General features: G+C 50.3%; 1 protein-coding gene across 4 annotated transcripts in view; it reads right to left on the reverse strand.

The window, feature by feature from the left end:
* The window catches only part of FGF12 (fibroblast growth factor 12), a 285,542-nt gene that overhangs the window by 156,519 nt on the left and 116,106 nt on the right, over nucleotides 1-12,917 (reverse strand). Inside the window, exon 1 of one of the 4 annotated variants that reach the window (XM_059731269.1) lies at nucleotides 4,243-4,263. The exons of the other annotated variants lie outside the window; for them this stretch is intronic. The gene's annotated coding sequence lies outside the window, so the exon portion shown is untranslated. Of the gene's footprint in view, nucleotides 1-4,242; nucleotides 4,264-12,917 lie in introns of those variants that run through there. 4 annotated transcript variants of the gene reach the window in all.

Genomic DNA, 12,917 nt, shown 5'->3' on the forward strand with positions numbered 1-12,917 from the left:
CCAAAAAGAAACCTTCTTCCCTCTCTGCTGCTTCCATTGGCATCTTTGGAGCATGAAGCAGGCCAGCACCGGGTGTAGGATCCAGACAGCACTGGATGGACCACAGCAAACCCTTCCTTCCAGGTAACCCCCCTGATGCCCTCACAGCTGCCCCCTGTCACTGTGGAAATGATGCCTATCAATTAAAGCAAGGGGCTTGGCATCACCGTGTGACCCAGAGATGGGTGTGGGGGCAATCTGGGCCTTGCTGGGGGTGTCTGTAGCATGTCCCCAACCTCCTCCCACAGGGATGCCTGCCAGCAGGTCCTGCCCACCCTGCTCCCACCAGGAGCGTGGTGGTGATGCTGCTTTGGAGAGGTGCTCTTGTGCTCAAGACCTTTGGATGCAGTGTGCTTGAGAGCAGCTATGGGGCATGGCCCCTGCTCATTCCCAGGGGATGGGGAAGGCTCAGGAGCATCTCTGCCAAGGCACACAGCAAGCACGGTGCAGGCAGGGCTGCCCGGCCCCCTATGCAGATCATAGGATCAAAGAGTCCTAGAGAAGTGGGGCTGGACGGGGCCTCCAGAGCTCACCTGTAGCCCCCTGTGCAAACCAGCCCAAACAAATCCATTATCTGAACTCTTGTGTTGTCTCAGGTTTGATGATAGTTTTACCAAGGCATCACACGTGAACACAGGAAAAGCAGGGGAACTACGGCAGCCAACGTCCTGCTTCTATAAAAGGTTGTCAGTATATGCTCAAGAGATCCCAGGTAAAACCCCACTATGCAGAGGAAGGCAACCCCCCCCATCTGACCATAATCCTTCCTGACCCCAAATCTGATGTCGGTCTGATCCTGAGCAAGACCCTCTAGCCAGGACCAGGAGCATTGCCACATCCCCAGCCTGGGCTGCAGCCAACACCCAGTGCCTCTAAGGGAGGCTTAAACCCCCCTGACATGGAGCAGAAAGGGATGGAGGGGGCAACCAGCAAAGCCTAGGAGCCCAGCAAAACCCATAGTCAAACACAAGCATCACTACACCTACATCTACCCCAACCAGTGGCTGTCCAACCTCTTCTTGAACCCCTCCAGTGATGGAGAGTCCCTGACATCTACTCCACTGCCTCCCTGCTCTGACAGTGGAGACGGGTTTTTTTTCCCTGATTTTTATTGAAAAGCAATTTTGCTGCAACTTCAAGGCACTGCAAGGGCACAAGAGCACTTGCTGGCCAACATCAGGGGCAGGAGATTTGCACCGTCTGCCAGAGACGGCTCTGTGCCATCCCTTACAGTCCCAGCACACAACCCCGGCCAGGTCACAAGCTTGCGAGGGTAGCTATGCAGACAAGAGGACATGATGTCGGCTAACGACACGGCCGAGCGAACCGTTCACCGCAGCCTCTGGAGATGCCACCACCGCGACTGCGCCCCAGGCAGATGAGATGCCACTTAGGATGCAAACAGCGCGCCGGCAAGGATCCTGAATGCGAGACAGCTTGCCATTGACTGCGGCTGAGTCACTGCTTCATCAGGTGCCAAGCGAGACCGGGTTTATTTTTCCTCTCTAATGATAGGGTTGGCCGGGGCAGGAGCAGCGCCGGGCGCGTGTGGCGGATACCAAGCTCTGGTAAACCAGCAGCTTCCAGCCTCGGTGGGGAAGCGAAGTGAAGCCCATATGGTGTGGACAGTACTACCCCCGGTGCTCCTGTCTCTATGGGCCAGGAAAGTGCATGAATGCAGGAGACTGAATAGGATCACGTGGGTCTGGCTGACCTAGGGGGCTGCTTGGCAGTGGTACGATGTTATAGGAACAGATGGACGCAGGGTACCCGCTGGCTCAGGTGAAATGGGTATATTCCTCTCCAGCAGACAGCCCAGGAGTGGCAAGACTGGGGAGCGTTTGCTGCGCTTTCATCCCTAGACATCGTTCCTCCTTGTCTGGGCTGCACGGGGTAGAAGGACAGAAGGACACGCGGTGTCAGTCTGGCTAAAGAGAAACCTTTGCTTGTGTCTTTCTGCTCTGGCTCTAACCCAGCCCCCTGGGAGACACTTCTCAACACCCCACGCACTCAACTGGCTCTTACAGAAGAAATACATGCACTAAGGAATCGGCTAGCAAGTCCTCCATCCTGTCATTAACGCCCGTCTCCTGAGGACAGCTTCCCCAGCTCTGTCATCGTGGGCCAAGCCGTGCCCCAAACCAGGAGCTGCCTGCTTTCCGGAGCAGATGCTGATGTGGCCCATGCCAGAGCAAATGTCACTAGCAGCACGAATCTCCTGCAAACGGTGCCATTTGTTTCCAGACTGTAGCAGAACAACCTCTAAATCAGACCCAGACCAAACAGGCCTTGCTGTAGCTTCACCAATATATTCTACAAGCCATCTACTACACAGAAGGTGAAATCATTCTGCGTACGTGCTCATACCGTACCTATCTATTGAAATACCTGTGTGTATTTGAATGAAAGAAAATCCCAAGCCTCCCTGAGACAAAACACTCCTCTACACACACAATTCTCCCTCTAGGGAGAGGATGAGAAGAGTATGAAGAGCACGTGACACATGCGAGTCACAGCGTGCAATGCACACCCAGGAGGAGTTCAGGCCCTATGGTGATGAGATCCATGCAAAAGCCTACCGAGAATACTAGGCTCTTTTAATAGCAGCTCAGAAAAAAAGCGCCATGTTCGGACAGCACCGGCTCAGGGTACAAGGAAAATGCAAGGGAAGAATAAATCACCCTGAAAATCTGGGGCTACGGGATCAAAAGACTTAAATACCACATTAAAACAGCATTCACAACATTTGGCTGCGACGGGGGTAGAAGGCTCCAAAATGACAAAGATAAAGCAGACGAGAGAGATTTCCAAAACTGTGTTCTCAGATGGCCACGTTCGGCAGCAATCATGGTAATTGCACACACAAATTAGGCAAACAATTATGAATCCATTTTTCAAAATCAAGCCCCGTTTGTGTTGCTCTTGCAATGGGTTCCAATCAACAGTTTTTAATTTCAAATACAGAACAGTTTAGTCATCAGAAACCAAAAAAAACCAAGACTGTAGAACATATTGGACATGAAAGAAGAGCAGCTCTTCCCCATCCTCCCACCCTTCCCTAGCCACTTCCCTGAGAAGTTCGAAAAGAAAGCTTCACTCTTCTACAGACATAAGCCACACCACTTTGCTTCCTTCACCTTCATAAACCCAGCATGATAGCCACGGAAAGGTACAATGGTATGTTTTAAATAACTTCAGAAGGACAGTTATCAGGCTATGCATGTGATCCCATATAATTTGACATCCTTACTTGCGTTACTAAGACCTGATATGGAAATGCAAACCTCTGTTTAAAGGTATTAATGGCATTCTCTCCATTCAGATAACTTACTTACGGCAATTCCCTTGGCTTTGAATAAATCCTGATTTAGCAAATCTATCAAGAATCTGCTTACCATTTAATGCAGTATTAAAGGGCATGTCTACACGTGCTATGCACAGTAGCCTATTTTAATGTGCATTAAAGCATCATCAAAGGCATTTTTATTTTTTACACATGCAAGTGCTGCAATGCCAGGTGCTCTGAAAAGCCCCCATATCCGCATGGCTTGCAGTTGTCTAAGCAGTGAAGTGCGTGTCGGCGCTGATAAAATAGCGGCAGCGCACTTTTTGAACTAAAACACAGAAAAGGCGGTTTACTTCAAAAGCACATTGCCCCACTTTCTGCGCGCTGACACGCATTTCGTCACTTATACAACTCTACGCGGTGCAACACAGTTCGCATCATCTCGTGTGTGGAGCAGACTTGATTAACTGAGTCTGCTCCAAAGTGGCAGATCTCCGGCACATCACGGAACAAACAGGTACGTGTAATATGACCCCCAAAAGTGCTCTTTTGCTAATGTGCATTAAAATAGACACCTCACCATGGAAGTACAAGATTTAATGCGCATTAATGAACATGTAGACGCACCCTTATAGAGACTAGGGGCCGTTTCACCTATGCACTGGAAGAATGCTGGATGTGATGCAAGAGGAGCGTTGAACAACACCCCCATGCCTCCCACCTGCTCCCACACCCCCCAAAAAACCCATTTCCTCTGAAATTTGAAAAGTCTAAAGTCCCTGCAAACATCCCTGCTCATGTTTGCTTGCATCAGTGTCTTTATCCTCACACAGGAATGACAAATTTGCAGGCACGGTGTCCTATAAACCGCACTGTTCTTGCACTGTTAGAATCGTTCCCTGAACGAAAGCTCTTACCGAGGAACTAAAGCATCTTTCCTTCCATCCCCCAGCGCCTCGCCAGGGCTGCGTCGGAGATGTGAGTCGGCACTTACGAATCCCCCAGGGCTTTCTAACAGGAAGCTCTTAACCCAGGGGTCTGTTTCCCTTCTGGAGGCAGCCGCCTGGTCTGTCTGTGGAGCTGAACTCTGAATGGACCCTTTAGGAAATTCATCACTTCGCCAGTGGAGGTTTGCAATGCGCTGGCTCTTCTCCAGACACTCCTGCCATATGATCTGGATCCTAAAACATCTCTTTAAGCATGAATCAAAGCTGTCAAGCCTTGTTTTTAAATACTCCCCTGTCTAAATCGTACTAACTACCATTCTTAACCAATTCCATCAACTTCTATGCCTAGACTCAGGGTAAGAAATAAAGAGCTCTGAAGTGCACACATCTCCTCCCGGTCTCCTGTTAGCCTTGCTAAGGGGCACTGCCATATCTGCTGGGAACAGGGTGGAGGAAGCACAGAGGGATGGGGTGGCTTGCTCAGGCTCAGACAAGGGGTGCAGCTCTCCCAGGACACGTCTGTGACACCCCCAGACTGTGCCAAGGAGCGCCAGGCAGAGACTGCCTGTGCCCGTGCCTGCTCCTGTGAGTGCTGCCTCCTGCACCAGAAGCTGCAGCGTGACCTAGTGCGGGGTGTTTTGGGAAGCAATGCTGGTGAAGCCGGCACAGAGTCTCCCACCTGACACTGAAACTGCAACCCTCAAATTCAGCCCCATTGTGAAAGAACTGAAAAGAAACCGGACAAACCTCCAAACCGGAGATCTGTGCATTTCTGCCAGCGTCATGGCCCCCTGCAAAATTCATCCCATCTGTAGTCATGACCTCTCAGTGCTGTCACCCTGACTAAAGCAGTCACTACGCTCTTGCCGACACGCTGCTTGGACACTGACCCAAGCCTTTCTGTGCAGAACTTAGTGAATTCAGATGAGCATTAAACAGTGCTCTTACTAGGGCAGAGGGGTAGACAAATTAAGCCAATCCCTTCCCAGTTGGGATGGTGCACAGAGTAGATGATGCTGGACTTTGCTTGGAAATACCAGTAAAATACCATGCTGGAAGACTGAGCGAACTAGAAAGGACTGAAAAATGGGAAGAACTGGAAGGAATGAGCTGTGGGGGGTTGGCTGTAGCCGTGTTGGTCTAAGGACACAGGCAGGCAAGGGTCTTTGGGTAGATGGGATATCTTTTATTAGACAAACTATGTTTATTAGACCAACTATGGCTATTTAGCCCAGAGAAGAGAATCACAGAGAATGAGGTTGGGAGGCCACATCCAGTCCACCCCCTGCTCCAAGCAGGACCAGCCCCAACTGCATCATCCCAGCCAAGGCTTGGTTTAGTTAGGTCTTAAAACCTCCAAGGATGGAAAGTTCACCATCTTTCTGGGTAACCTGTCCCAGTGCTTCACCACCCTCCTCATGAAAAACTTTTTCCTAATATCCCACTTCAACTTCCCTTGCTGCAACTTGAGCCCATTGCTCCTTGTCCTGTCGTCTGCCCCCACTGAGACCAGTCCAGCTCCAGAAGACTGAGGAGGGATTTGATAACAGTCTTCAAATACCTGAAGAGTGATTAGAGGGAGGATGGAGATAGACTATTCTCTGTGGCTGTAGGGACAGGATGAGGAGTAATGAACTCACGCTACAGCAGAAGAAACTAAGGCTGGAGATTAGGTGGGATTTTATGACTATAAGGATGGTCAAGCGTTAAAAGAGGCTGCTTAGAGAAGTTGTTCCCTCCATTCCTAGAAATTTTCAAGAGCAGATTGGACAGACACTTGGCTGGGATGGTTTAGCTAGAGATGATCCTGCCTTGAGCAGGGGGCTGGACTGGATGGGACTTCATAAAGTCCCTTCCAACCCAACTTTCCTATGATCCTATGTTTGCTTGTAGCCAACACTGCAAAATGTTGGAGGGCGAAGAAGAAGAGGAAGACCTAGGGCAATCTGGACCACCAACATCAAAGACTGGACAGGATTAAAACTTTTTGATTGTACAAGGATTGCAAAGACCAGGGCGAACTTTCCATGCAGGAAAGTTATTGCTATTTCCATGGTGCCCCAACAGTCGGTGCAGCCTTGGGACTGACTGACTGAACACTGCAAATGGCACGGCATACCTGTGGCTAGGATGAGCCCATCATGCTGGACCTCCTTAGACTGGATGCTAATGGAGCAATGAGTGAGCTATGCTCTCACTTTGTGAATCCTGAAAGCTTTCAAGGAATAAAGACCCATCCTCCTGTCTCCCCGTTCGGGTCTGTGGGCTCCCCTTCCCAGACCTGCAGCAGGCCTGAGGGTGAAGGGGAGCATCAGGCTATCTGAAGCAGCTTGGGACCAGGTCACAGAAGGTGCCACAGGGGCAGAAAGCATGGGATGGACAAGAAGACAGCCTGTGAATTCACCGCATTTGCCAATCGCACCCAAAGGAGGGTAGAGCAGGGAAGGGATTTTGCTACAGACTCAAAAGGGGAAATTTGAGGCTGGCTCTGGTCTCACATTGACTGACCTCTCATCAGGGGTCTGGACACAGTGCCGGACACCTCGCTCCTGGTGAGCTACTGGATACAGGCACCTGCCTGCTCTCACCAGGTGGGCCCGATGAGCAGCACAGGTCCCCAGCAGCCCTTGGAAGTTGCTTAAGCTTCTTGTTCTGGAAGCAGGATGGTGTGGAGGCACTTGTGGGGGATACTTTTTCACTGCAATGGCCCTCTATGTTGCATTGTGATGATTTCATGGCCCTCTTGCAGTTCGTGCCTGGCAACCAGGGTGTTTCAATGGGGACTTTCTCCCTCTCTGCCAGGGGAAAGTGTTCTTCTATAGGATGCCCAGGACTTCCAGGTCCAGCAGCATCACAGCACCTCCTCAAGAGACCGGGGGGGTCTTTACACAGGAGAACAGAGATGGGGAGATCTCAGTATTGACCTGGCCAAAAACACCCAATGAGTCAGTCATAAAACCTAGGAGGGCTAACTGCCAACCCCAGACATAATCACTAGATGACTTCCCTTCCTTGCACTGTAATCAGGCTCATTTAAACTAGAGGGAAGCCAAAGGAGGAGGCTTCAGATCATTTCTCTGCCCCGTGCCAAGATCCTGTACTGCCTCTTGAGCAATTAACTTAAACCATATGGTACATGCCAGCGTCCGCCACGCAGCACCCCGGGGCTCATCCACCAATGCACGGCGGAGAGCTGGGTCTACAGCCAGACGCCCACGAGTTCTCAGAGACAGCACGAAGCCAAACAAAGGAGAGGGACATCTCTGCTCAGCTCAGCTGGCCCCAGAAATTCAGGTTATAAAAGAGAAAACGGGAGTTTTCTGCTAGCGGATGAACACATGCTCAGTCGATAGCGAAGTCTGCATCTTCCCTCTTTAGTGCTCGGTCCCAGTGGCCCCTTCCCAGGCAACATCCTCCATAAATAATGCAGAGATCCTTGCCTTTCACCGCTCCACATCCATGTGCCGTGCTCCCCGCTGCAGCCAGAGGGGCTGGCGGGACGGCTGCTGGCTGAGACCTGGAAGAGCGGCTCGAATGAGCTGGGGGAAGGGCAGCGGAGAAGCAGAGCCGGCGTGCCCAGGGAGAAGGATTTATCACCCCCCCTCAGTCTGTTTGCAAACACATCTGTGGGCTCGAACAGAGGGCCTGCTTCATCAGACTCTCTCTTCCAGCCCCTCTCGTCCAAATTCCCAGCCCATTCTCCCCCCCCCGGCGTCTTAGCCAGTTTGTAGGAAGGTGTTAGAAAATGCTTCAGGTTTGTTAGGCAGGCAAGGCTCTTTGGGAAGATGTGATACCTTTTATTAGACTAACCGAGTAGTTGGAAAAAGTTCTTTGCAAGTTTTTTTCCCCAACTACTCAGTTGGCCTAATAAAAGATATCACATCTACCCAAAGAGCCTTGCCTGCCTGTGTCCTTAGACCAACATGGCTACAACCAAAAACTTGGGGTCGTTAGGGGAGGAAATCATTCAAGTTCTCCCAGTGTCTTAACAGCCTCAGATATATGACACTGCGCCAAGCTGGAACGAGCCCAATCTCAAACCCCAGGACCAGGTCTCAGGGCCCAGGACAATGCTTCACCCTCAAGCTTTCTACCTTGCTGCGATCTCTTTCAATGCCCACCGACTTGCTTGCTTCTGTCCACTGAGGCTCAGGGAAAGCTGCAGAGCCAGCACTTAGTGCTACCAGCATCCTTTCTCCACTGACTCTTCTGCTTTGGTCCTTGCAGTGGTGCTGGGCCCTACGCTAGCTTCGATGTTAACCTCCCAGCACCCGGCATCAGGATGCACCACGGTGCACCCGGCATACCAGGCACCCCGCACCTGGCATCAGGATCTAGCCGGTATAGAGACCTGGGAGCGGGGGTGGAAAGACATGGGCTGTGTTTGTACTCTGCTGCTGATCCAGTATGAAACCTCAGTAAAGTGCTCCTTGTGCTTCCATTTTCATTTCTACCTAGGAGAACTTCTACAGTCTCTGCTCTCTCCTATGCCCGATGAAGGGGGAGCGTGTCCCAAACTTGCAGACAAGTACAATTATTTGTGTGCAAGTATCTACTCGGTCTAATACAAGATATCGCCTCTTCCGCGAGTTTTGAATTCCTCTGTGCTTCCAGTTTTCTGCAGACATGATGGAAATAGCCCCGCTGTTTTTGGGGCCTGCACATGGAAGGTGCTATGGAGGTGCTAGGCTCTGCTCTACAGACGAGAGGTGAATGACTAAATCACATTTCTGAAGGCAGAACAAGGAAGATGGAAAGTACTGACCCTGTGTGGGCAGCAGTCAGGAATTTCCCCTTCCGCACACCTGTTCAGCTCAGGAGCTTATAGCCGAGACCACATCAAGGCCCGTACATTGTCCTCGGATACACACACGAGACTGGAGAGCAGGCTCCAAGTTTCCTATTCACACCTTCTCCCTGGCAGACGTCGACGTCTGGTTGAACCTCCACGGAAGGGATTGCTTGTCACGGCAGACGGCGTATCCCGCCGCACGGCTATGAACTGCGTGTTCGTGGGAAGCTGGACTCACAAACCATTGGTGCGAGCAAGAACCACCCATTGCCAGCTACCCCAGACAGGCATAATATTCATTCACAAAAGCACAGCATCTGGCTTCCCACACATCAGCAGGCTCCCACTTCACCGTCCTCCTTATTTGCTCGCTGCGCTGCGGGAGGTCATTATAGTCCCTTAATTCACCCTCTCCAATCTCAAGGAAAGAACAAAAAGAGGCCGAGGAAATTCATGTCAACCCAGCCATTCACACATCCTGTAGGCACTGCAAACTCATAGTAACCTCTGTCACAGCTCAGTGAGAAACCTGCCTCAGATTCAAGGAAGACAGAGGGGAGTTTATTCAGTGCCGGGTCTGTGGACTGCAGGGAGAAAGGGGCCTGGACCCCAGGGTACATGGGGCACCTGCTTCTCAATTAAAATAATACCCTTCATCACAAACCCAAAGCATGCAAAGCACGAAGGCGCAGAGAGAAGCAAGCCGAGTTTCTGAGTAGGTTTCAAAGAGGGAAATTCCAGGAACAGCGTGTGCCGTACATGCCAGGTAAACGCCAGCGTGACAGTCACCGTTATTCATAGCAGCCACTTGCAGCTTATTGTAGCCCAAGGCAAGTATTTGCCTGCGTTGGCCTAAACAATGGACCAAATATTTGCAAAAGCTACCCAGAAAGGCAAACACCGTGGGATCCTCCTTGAATAGTACCTGCTAGGTCCCTTAGCTTCACTGGGAGCCGAAGTAAAGCAATTAAATGTAGATCTCTAAGCTATTTTTAGCCTCAAGAAACAAGCAAGTGAAGTACCTGGGCATAGAACAGGCCGTGCAATGCATGACAGGTGTGACCGAGCTGACACGGCGGTGGTTGTTGCTTTTTATTTCCATGACTAGAGTCCAATGGTGGCCCAGAGCATCGTAGGACAGCAGGCCTGGCAGGGTCCTCTGAACATCGCGTCTGTGCAGCCCCCTGCTCCAGGCAGGATCTAACAATCCCAGACAAGCATTTGTCTAACCCGGTCTGAGAAGTGCATGCACGACCCGCTCACACAACTCCCAGGCACGGTGACAGAAACAGTGCAGGGACCCGTTGTGTGCAGACACCAAACAAAAACTGTTCCCTGCCGAGAGCGGCTTGTAATCTAGAGTATCAGCCAGAGACGACAGATGGATACAGACAGACTGACGGGGAGCACGAGGGAGCCACGAGGCGATGCTGGTTGCCGGAACAGGCGGTGGTCTCAGTGTCCCCGCAAAGGAGAGTTGTAAGGTGAACAAGGGGCACCTTTGGCTATTTGCTACAGGTGGGCTCCGCCTCAAAAGTTCTCATAACTTCTCGTGCACATGCACACACACATGCACGTGTGCACACACACACATGCCACTTAATGCGCTCAGATAAACTCAGCAGGCAAGGAGCTGTGCAAGTGGGACGTAAGCATACTGAACTGTGGAGTCAGCCTTGCCTCGTGGGTTGGCCCTGGGTTGGAAACCTAGCTTTGCAACCTCCCTCCTTTGCAGGTGGTTGTGCCACCTTGCAGAAGGCTTGCCGTGCCTGGGGAAAGTAGACGCTGCTGCTCATCGAAGGACAAGCAAGATGGTAGCACAGCCATCATCTTTCAAAGATGTTTCCCTAGCTCATCTTTGCAGAAGAAGACTCAATATATGGGGAAGCAGGAGCAAGACCTGTTGATGAGGAACCTCAGTTTGAACTGAGACCTTGGTCCCGGGAAAGCCTGGGACCCAATCCAAGGTGCAGCTGATAGCTGAGACACTCCCAGACACAGAAGGTGGAAGCTTCCTAGGACAGTTGGCCACAGTCAAAATAAAACATATTGGAGGTGGTCTACGTTGCCATGATCAATCAAAATCTGCCACAAAAAAACCGAGCACATGTACATGGTTACGCCATTATGCAAATGGCAATTTTGCATAACGTTTCATAACATGTATGTGGATGACTCGTGACGTGTACAAGCGCCCTATGACACTACTCCCGGTTCTCACACAGAGTTGATGAAGGACCTTGATCATGTCACTTCATCTCTCTGTCTTTAAAAGGGTAATAATATTTCGTAGTACCCTGGGGGACTGCCTAGCCAGTGCCCACACAGCGCCCGGCGATGAAAAGCAACATAAACAGCACTGAGCACTTTTACTACTGATTGATGCACAAGAGACAGGATTACAGCAGGAAGAAAGGTTGATTACTGTCCATTCAAGTGGGCCCAAAGCAATGAACAATTTATTGATTTTTACCCTTTAAAAAAAAAAAAAATCAGGGATTTTGCCTCATTCTTTGCTTTTATTCAAAATGGCCAAGCTGTGAAAAAGAAATAAAAATAAACACAGGCACAGAGCTAATCCATGGCTTCGATCCTGGAAACCTTTGCTGCTGCATTCTGGAAAACAAAACAATGATAATGACTCACGCTGGGCCTGTGGGTGGCTCACTGCAAAATTAGCAGCAGCTTCCACGCTCCCAGCTGAGCTTGGCTTTGCTGGGTTGTTTTCACAGATCTCCAGGACTGCAATTTAACACATGCAAATAGGCCCGGCAGCCAATCGCAGCCACAATACTAGAAAGGCATAAACATGCCATTTAGAAAAGTGCTTTACCACACAAAACACGATTACCTCCTTCCACGCCGTTTCGGGCGATGGGAAGAGACGCTATTTTTATTATTACACGTTACACATCTCCTTTCCTCTGAGGGGAAGACTCTATTTAAAGGTCTTTTCAGAGAGCATCTATTCATACAATGGAAAGCGCGGTACTATTGTGGATGAGTGGTCTCATCTTCCTGGGACCCGCTGAACTAATCTCGACGGCTTTACCACCTCGCTTGTGTTGCTTATATGTCTCGAATCAAAGCGCTACTTGACCAGCGTAAAAGAAAAGTTTGACTTTGAAGGCTTTGGGTGGGAAGGGGTCAGACAGCAAAATGAACTAGAGGCAGATTATTTGGACATAGTGATTCAATGTTCTCCAAGACCAAGATGTCTTGCTTTTTATTTTTATATAAGCAATATGCTGCACTTTAACAGGGATTAAGGTCAGGCTTAAATGCATGATCAGGATGGGATGCCAGAAAAACCATAAGATCACAGGGAACTAGGACTGGAAGAAGCCTCATACGGGCATCTAGTCCAGTCCTCTGCTCCAGGCAGGACTCAACCAGCCAGCCACGTACCTGTCCAACCCGCTCGTGAAAACTTCTAAGGATGGAGATCGCACACTTTCTCTAGGCAGCCTGCTCCAGTGCTCGACTCCTCTCACAGGCAACACATCTTTGCAGAGCGCTGATGTAAAAAAAACTGGTCTCCTGCCAAACCTATTTAAAGCTATTGATCTGTTAATATACACTGATGAATCTGTGATTTTTTTTTTAGTTTGAAACAGGGAAAGCCAAACCTGTTATATTCTGCACAGATCTTACAATCACAGACAATGAGGGTTGGAAAGGCTCTCAAGGGGTCACATCTAGTCCAACCCCTGCTCCAAGCAGGACCAGCCCCAACTCCATCATCCCAGCCAAGGCTTGGTCTCCCTGGGTCTTCAAAACCTCCATGGATGGAGACTGCACCACCTCTCTGGGTGACCTGTTCTGGTGCTTTACTACCCTGCTAGTGAGAAAG

This window comes from Alligator mississippiensis, chromosome 7, assembly GCF_030867095.1.
Source record: "Alligator mississippiensis isolate rAllMis1 chromosome 7, rAllMis1, whole genome shotgun sequence".
Taxonomy (NCBI): Eukaryota; Metazoa; Chordata; order Crocodylia; family Alligatoridae; genus Alligator; species Alligator mississippiensis.